The sequence below is a fragment of the Astatotilapia calliptera genome, chromosome 23, assembly GCF_964374335.1.
Source record: "Astatotilapia calliptera chromosome 23, fAstCal68.1, whole genome shotgun sequence".
NCBI classification, from domain to species: Eukaryota; Metazoa; Chordata; class Actinopteri; order Cichliformes; family Cichlidae; genus Astatotilapia; species Astatotilapia calliptera.
This window is the reverse complement of record NC_137443.1, coordinates 20,850,080-20,856,453: the sequence shown is the minus strand read 5'-3', so window position 1 is coordinate 20,856,453 and position 6,374 is coordinate 20,850,080.

The window sequence follows — 6,374 nt, the reverse complement described above, 5'->3', positions numbered from 1 at the left end:
GCTCGGAACAGAAAACAAAGAGCATAGAAAACACCGGAGCCCAAGAAAACAACCCAAAACACAGAGCAGTTCAGGAGGCCGACCGCGCGGAAGGCAGCGGCGGCGGCGACGACGGAGCAGTTCAGGAGGCCGACCGCGCGGAAGGCAGCGGCGGCGGCGACGACGGAGCAGTTCAGGAGGCCGACCGCGCGGAAGGCAGCGGCGGCGGCGACGACGGAGCAGTTCAGGAGGCCGACCGCGCGGAAGGCAGCGGCGGCGGCGACGGAGACGGCGGAGCAGTTCAGGGGGCCGACCGCGCGGAAGGCAGCGGCGGCGGCGAAGGAGACGGCGGAGCAGTTCAGGGGGCCGACCGCGCGGAAGGCAGCGGCGGCGGCGAAGGAGACGGCGGAGCAGTTCAGGGGGCCGACCGCGCGGAAGGCAGCGGCGGCGGCGGCCCTCCAGTCTCAGGCGTGCTGGCCATGGCCTGGTGGGCGCAGGGCCAGACGAGGCAGAAGCGGAGGCTGGACCAGACGAGGCAGCTGATGCGGAGGCTGGACCAGACGAAGCAGCTGATGCGGAGGCTGGACCAGACGAAGCAGCTGATGCGGAGGCTGGACCAGACGAAGCAGCTGATGCGGAGGCTGGACCAGACGAAGCAGCTGATGCGGAGGCTGGACCAGACGAAGCAGCTGATGCGGAGGCTGCAGCGGACGAAGCAGCTGATGAGGAGGCTGCAGCGGACGAAGCAGCTGATGAGGAGGCTGCAGCGGACGAAGCAGCTGATGAGGAGGCTGCAGCGGACGAAGCAGCTGATGAGGAGGCTGCAGCGGACGAAGCAGCTGATGAGGAGGCTGCAGCGGACGAAGCAGCTGATGAGGAGGCTGCAGCGGACGAAGGCTCTGAGGAGGCTGCGGCGGACGAAGGCTCTGAGGAGGCTGCGGCGGACGAAGGCTCTGAAGAGGAGGCTGCGGCAGACGAAGGCTCTGAAGAGGAGGCTGCGGCAGACGAAGGCTCTGAAGAGGAGGCTGCGGCAGACGAAGGCTCTGAAGAGGAGGCTGCGGCAGACGAAGGCTCTGAAGAGGAGGCTGCGGCAGACGAAGGCTCTGAAGAGGAGGCTGCGGCAGACGAAGGCTCTGAAGAGGAGGCTGCGGCAGACGAAGGCTCTGAAGAGGAGGCTGCGGCAGACGAAGGCTCGGAGGCCGGGCCAGGCGAGGTTGCAGAGGCTGAGGCCGGGCCAGGCGAGGTTGCAGAGGCTGAGGCCGGGCCAGGCGAGGTTGCAGAGGCTGAGGCCGGGCCAGGCGAGGTTGCAGAGGCTGAGGCCGGGCCAGGCGAGGTTGCAGAGGCTGAGGCCGGGCCAGGCGAGGTTGCAGAGGCTGAGGCCGGGCCAGGCGAGGTTGCAGGTGGCGGCTGGACAGGCTCCTCGGGCCCTCCAGCTGATGCGGCGTGAGGCTGAACGGGCCCCTCGGGCCCTCCAGCTGATGCGGCGTGAGGCTGAACGGGCCCCTCGGACCCTCCAGCGGAGACAGGAGGCTGAACGGGCCCCTCGGACCCTCCAGCGGAGACAGGAGGCTGAACGGGCCCCTCGGACCCTCCAGCGGAGACAGGAGGCTGAACGGGCCCCTCGGACCCTCCAGCGGAGACAGGAGGCTGAACGGGCCCCTCGGACCCTCCAGCGGAGACAGGAGGCTGAACGGGCCTCTCGGACCCTCCAGCGGAGACAGGAGGCTGAACGGGCCTCTCGGACCCTCCAGCGGAGACAGGAGGCTGAACGGGCCTCTCGGACCCTTCAGCGGAGACGAGGAGGTGCTGGCCGGGCTCACTGGAACCCCCAGCGGACGAGGTAGATGGCGGCGTGGGAGCCGCGGAGTCCTGGATGAGCTCATCCGAGCTTCCAGCAGGAGCTGATGTAGAGCCAGAGAGGTTTGGGACCCCTGGCTGAATGTTAAGCCGAACAGAAGACCGTATTGCTATCGGGGACTGGGCCAATGGTTCAGGTGCGAGCTGAGCTACTGGAGATGCGGATGAGAGTGGGAGCTGAGCTACTGATGGTGGTGAAGTAGATAACTGCACGGGAGACTGAACTGAGGGTGTCCGCACTGGCACAGGGGACTGAACTGATGTCTGTTGTAACGGAGGTGGTGAGAGTGGAGTAGGTGGTGGAGTTAATGACTTCACAGGGGAACGAACTAGAGGTAGTGACGGTTGTGGTGCTGGTGGTTGAGTGGGTGACTGTGCTAAAGGAGGCTGCACTGGGGACACCGGAGACTGCACTGGGGACACTGGAGACTGCACTGGGGACACTGGAGACTGCACTGGGGACACTGGAGACTGCACTGGGGACACTGGAGACTGCACTGGGGACACTGGAGACTGCACTGATGGTTGTAGTGGAGGTGTAACGGGTGAAGGAGTGGCTGAAGTGGCTGTGGGTCGGACGGCTAGTGGCTCAGCTACAGGGTATGGCAACGGCAGGGCTATGGGTTGAATGACTGGCTGAGTAGCAGCCTGAGTGGCTGGGTGTAGTGACGGTTGTGGTGGAAGAGAAACAGGTGGCAGTGTGGATGATGGAGCTAAGGGCGACTGAGTGGCAGACCAAACTGATGACTGAAGCGATGGTAGAGGTGAAAATGGAGCTTGTGGTGGAGTTAATGGCTGAGCTAACGGGGACACAGGAGACTGAACTGAGGGTGGCTGCGAGGGAGCCAACGGAGCTGTGAAGGACTGCGAGGGAGCTAACGGAGCTGTGAAGGACTGCGAGGGAGCTAACGGAGCTGTGAAGGACTGCGAGGGAGCTAACGGAGCTGTGAAGGACTGCGAGGGAGCTAACGGAGCTGTGAAGGACTGCGAGGGAGCTAACGGAGCTGTGAAGGGCTGCGAGGGAGCTAACGGAGCTGTGAAGGGCTGCGAGGGAGCTAACGGAGCTGTGAAGGGCTGCGAGGGAGCTAACGGAGCTGTGAAGGGCTGCGAGGGAGCCGACTGAGCTTCTGGTAGCACAACAGGTGAATTAGAAGGCTGAATGTCCGGCTGTGGGGTGGCGCGTCGGCGGCGTGAATGCCGTTTTCTTCGGGAAGCCGGAGGTGCGGTGATGGAGGAAACCGGCAACGACGGAGAGATCGCGGCCGGCTCCTCATCCTCCGACCACATTGCTGCGAGAAAAGCAGCGGGTGAGTGACAGTCAGAGTGGAGGGTGGATGGAGAGGAGTCCAGTGGCAGCAGCGTGGAAACGTTTCCTGATTGTGGCGGTCGCTGTTGCGGTATGACGAGCTCGCGAATTTGTACTGTCTCCTTGGCTTTCTGCAGGTTGGACAGTAGGCCCGAAAATCCTGAGAGCTCGTGGAGATGGGGATTCCCTTTGAGAATAGCCTCGATGGCGTTTATCCCAATGGACATGGCTTTAATGTCCGAGGCGTGGGAAACTCGCTCCCACAGGCCGAAGATGCGGGCCAAATCGCTTTCCCGGGAGGAGCCTGCTGGGTCCATGTCTGGTGACGTCGTACTGTCATGAATCGCTGTGCGGCAGGCAGGAGTTGGACCCAAAGTGCAGGACTCACAGACTCAGGGAGGTGAACTCAAAACTCAGCTTTATTTGCTGGCAGGGAAAAAACATACAAACTAATCTAAACTGGGAACTTGGAAAACTCACAGAGAGACACACAGGGAGATCCACACAGCATGAGGGACGACGTCACGCTGAACAGAGGGAGACGCAGACAGAAATACACAGAGGGTTAACGAGGAAAGTGGGAACACACGGGGAACACAGGTGACACTGATAATCATAACGAGACAGGGCGGGGTGAACTGAACATGACATGTACGGGCGTGAGAGTCACAAAGTAAACAGGAAGTGCACAGAGGTTCAGACAGGAGGAGAGAGAGCACGGGGAAAACACAGACATAACGGGCTGGGAAAACATGAAACAACCACAAAGGGAGACGAGGGCTCATAAATACATAGAGGGCACACAGGGGGGAAGAGAGAGCACGGGGAGAACTTAGACATAATGGGCAGGGGAAACATGGAATAAAACATAAGGAGAGACGAGGGCTCACAGATACACAGAGGGGCACACAGGGGGTAAAAGCCCATGAAGGGAAAACACTTAGGGAACAACACAACAGGGCAACTCAGAAAACATGGCCTAAGCAAGGAACAAAATACAAACGTACAAGGAAACTAAGAACACTGTGCCAACATGGCCCAGGACCATGACAAATGGGAAGCGGATTTATCAGTTAACTTAGACCTAAACTTCTGGTCTCAGATTTGCTTAAAAACCTGTCATCTAATTAGAAATCCCAGTCTTCAATTAATTCAATACAAAATATTACATAGAGTGCACTATACAGGTCATCGGATGTTCAAGATGGGCTTTACGTCTACCAACAACTGCTCACACTGCCAAACCAATTCACCGGACAATTATATCCACGCTCTTTGGTTCTGTCCACCAGTTCAGAAGTTTTGGCGCGAGATATGTGAAGACTTATCGAAGTGTCTGAAATGTAACATTCCAACTTCCCCCTTAGTGTGTTTGTTGGGCAGCTTAGATAATGTCACTTCAGAAAGAATATCGCCCATATGGTTTTCACTGCCCTATGCATAGCCAAGAAAACAGTCCTCATGAACTGGAAAAATAAAAATAATCTTAATTCTAACCAATATAGAAATTATCTATTAGATTACATTAGTCTTGATACAGCCTCTGCCACCACATCAGATCAATTGCTCTGGGCTCCTTTGATCAGCTCCATCACCTAGTGGGGGGTCATTGCTTGGTCCCGCCTTCACTGTTGTGATTGGTGAGGGGGTAGGGACAGGCTTAGGGCGTCGGGGGGTTCCCCAGAGGCATCTTCCTTGGGGGGCTCAACCCGGGGTAGTGGTCATGTCCGGTTAGGGGCTCTGTTGGCTCTCAGGTGACTGTTTCCTCGCGGCTGCGTGCAGCGGGGCTAGGGGAGGGTCTGTGCTGACGGACGTGGGTTACTGACCTGGTAGCCTGGCTGCCCCTGGGTGGGTCCGGGATGGGCGTGAGGTTCTGGGGGCGCTCCGTCTCTGGGCTGGGGCCCGGGCCGGGCCTCGGGGGCTTGGGTCCTGGTTGGGGTGTTGCCCGGGTTGTGGGCGGGTGGGTGCATGGGGGCCCACCCCTGGAGCAGGGTGCCGCCGGTGCATCGAGCCACCTGGGGGGCTCTTCAACTGGTGGGGGAGATTGTCACATCTTGCAGGAGCTTTCCTCTCCTCGGGAGCTCTCTCTGCAGGAGGGGGAGATACAGGAGAGGTGGAGGAAGATCTCAGCCTGGGTGTTTATTGTCTTATGTAGTCTGGAAGATGAGTGGATGGTGGGGTGGGTGCAGTTTTCTCTGTGGTGGGGTTGGGTGGACTGTCCCGGGCTCTGTGGGGCCGGGAGGCGCTGCTGCACTGGGCCCCGGTCTGGATGGGCCTGGGCCCCCTTTCCCTGACGGGTCGCGGACTATGGGGGTGCCTACTGGGGTCAGCGGGGGAGCTGGCCCCAGGGAGGGGTCACCTGCCCCTCCCTTCCTTCCCTCCCCATCTCCAGCTGCCTCCCTCTTCCCGCTCCACCACAACCACCCACACATGCAGGACCTTGGAGTAGGGGTATGTCAGCAGGGTGCAGAGGAGGCTACCCCCCCCCCCCCCCCCCGTCCCCTTCTGGCTGCCTCTGCCTCAATTTTATCCCACAACTTAGACATTCACATTACTCACACTCTCATTACACATACATATAGGATCTTGGGGGTGGGCACGATACACGAAATCCAAAGTACCATCAGGGTGTACACCCCACCCCTGGTGTCGTTGCCCGCCTCTCAAGGTTAAATGCACGTAGACATTGAGGGCTAGCAGGAGGGACCATGCGCTTACCTGCTGCTCTCTGGCAGGTAGCTCCATGCCCTCCTGGGTTTTAAATGCACCTTAGAACACACATGCATCAACACTACAATGAGCGGGTGGAGGGAGGTTTGGAGTCTTCTCTCACCCCCATTCTCTGCGGCCTGCTGGAGCGGGGGGGCTAGGAGGAGTTGGCCGTCCGACTGCGGTCTGGAGTGTGGGGCCTCCCTGCTGCTGCGGAGTCGGGGCGCTCTGCCTCCCCCCACCGCAGGGAAAAGGGTAACACCACCTGGGTCTGGGTGCAGTTCCCCCTCCAGGGGCAAGGGTACCTAGACCCGGTTTGTAGAGTACGCTTGGGGAGTGTGATCGTGTGTACAGCGTCTCTTTATGTCTGTCTCCACGTTGGTTGAGTGTGGAGTAAGTGCATATGAGAGCATGAGGGTGGGAATGGATGTTTGTATATGTGTGTGCCTGTATTTCTGTGTCTATATGTCAGGTTGGGTGTCAGGCGCCACCTCTCTGGGGACATTTCAGGCCCTCCAAGGTT